Below are 2,087 nucleotides of genomic sequence, written 5' to 3' on the forward strand. Positions count from 1 at the left end.
GCAACGGGGCAAGGGAAGGGGGGGGGGGGGGAGCCAGAAGTCCTAACAGAGAGTCTGGGGGGAAGCAGAAACTACACTGAGAAGGAACTAGGGCTGCCAAGTGGGGGCGGGTGGCGGGTAAACCCCCGCTTTGGAGGCCCGATTTCCGCCGCCGTGGAATCGGGCCCCGGGGGGAACTCCGCCCCCCGAAGCACAGCGTGGCTGCGTCACTGGAGGTGATGCAACCACGTTGCTCACGTTGGGGGCGTGGCCCTGATCATCGGAGGGAAAACTCTATGGTTTTCCCTCCAACGATTGTGGCCACGTCCTCAATGTGAGCAATGTAGCACATCACTTCCTGTGACGTGTTGGCGGCACGCGCGCGCTTCGCGCATATGCGCGCACATCGCCTGAGAGCTCCCGGAGCCAGGCGAGGCTTCCCCGCCGCCAAGGTAAGTAGACTTGGCAACCCTAGAAGGAACCTAAAGAAGGAAAGGTGTTCTGTTTGTATTTAAAAAGTTACAGAGGCTCTGGGGTAACCTGACATGATGTCAGAAGTCAGAACCACTCCCTAGAGACCCTAATGTGGCAGAAGGGTTCTCCTTGAGCTATCAATCAAAGAACACAGAAGAAAGGGAAATGAGGCCTAGCATGGCAAAGCGTTGTCCATCAGAAGCCTTTGGCTTTAGTAGACCTTCAGGATGACATTTCTCCAGATACAGGGATGCTACAAAACTGACTGCAAATGCAGAAGACATTCAGGTATGTCCCTTAATTTATGTCACAGGACCACAAGGAGAGCACATATTTAACTCTTGTATATTTGCTGATGACAGGGGCATGAATAAAGATCTCTTAGTCCTGGGAAAATATGATAAATATTTTGTGCCTAAGAAGAACCCCATCCATGAAAGGGCCTGCTATCACCAATGAAACCAGAAACCAAGAGTAATATGCAGAGGCATGCATAAGGTTGCTGCATGAGCAAGCAGATGCCTGCGAGTTTGGAGACCACAAAAATATCACTGTTAGGGATAGACTTGTAGTGGACATTTTAGACAAAGATTTATCCCAGACATTGCAGATAGAAAGTAAGCTTACCCTGGAAGGGACAATAAAAATGATACATTCAAAATTGATAAAACCCAAGTTCATAACCCCTCTCGAAAGGGCTCCAGGAAGTAGCTAAAAGCCACCTTTCTCCAAGCATTCCCAAGGGATCAGGAGATGGCGATAGCCAGGCCAGAGATACCACCACCAACCACAAAACCAGTCTTTCAACAGCAGGACTTTAGGTGTATGCACTGTGGGGGGGAAAGCATGCACAGAAGGCAAAATGTCCAGCAAGACTGCTGAATGCCACGTATGTAAGAAGATAGGAACTTGTGGATCTCCTGACAAAAATATGTGATCTTTCATTAAAATCTGCCTCCATTCCTGAGGACTGGAAGGTAGCTAACATCACTCCCATCTTTAAAAAGGGTTCCAGAGGAGATCCGGGAAATTACAGGCCAGTCAGTCTGACTTCAATACCGGGTAAGTAGGTGGAAACTATTATTAATGAAAGAATTAATAGGCACATAGATGAACAAAAACTATTGAGGTTGACTCAGCATGGGTTCTATAAGGGAAGATCTTGTCTCACTAACCTGTTAGTGTGCTTTGAGGGAACGAACAAACATGTGGACAAGGGGGACCCAATAGTTGCTGTTTACCTTGACTTCCAGAAAGCTTTTGATAAAGTTCCTCATCAAAGGCTCCTAAGTAAGCTCAATAGTCATGGGATAAAAGGACAAGTCCTTTTGTGGATCAAAAACTGGCTGATTAATAGGAAACAGAGAGTGAGTATAAATGGGCAATTTTCTCAGTGGAGGGTGGTAAAGCAGTGGAGTACTGCAAGGATCAGTACTCGGTCCGATGCTTTTTAACTTGTTCATTAATGATTTGGAGTTGGGAGTAAGCAGTGAAGTGGCTAAATTTGAAGGTGACACGAAGTTGTTCAGGGTGGTGAAAACCAGTGAGGATTGTGAGGCACTCCAAAGGAATCTGTCGAGGATGGGCGAGTGGACGTCAACATGGCAAATGGGGTTCAATGTGGCCAAGTGCAA

The 2,087-nt window shown here is 47.5% G+C and overlaps 1 protein-coding gene across 1 annotated transcript in view; it reads left to right on the forward strand.

The window, feature by feature from the left end:
- The window catches only part of C8A (complement component 8, alpha polypeptide), a 60,450-nt gene that overhangs the window by 2,438 nt on the left and 55,925 nt on the right, over positions 1–2,087 (forward strand). The gene's annotated exons all lie outside the window — the stretch shown is intronic.

Source organism: Gekko japonicus, unplaced genomic scaffold, assembly GCF_001447785.1.
Source record: "Gekko japonicus isolate JY-2015 unplaced genomic scaffold, Gekko_japonicus_V1.1 scaffold284, whole genome shotgun sequence".
Classification (NCBI taxonomy): Eukaryota; Metazoa; Chordata; class Lepidosauria; order Squamata; family Gekkonidae; genus Gekko; species Gekko japonicus.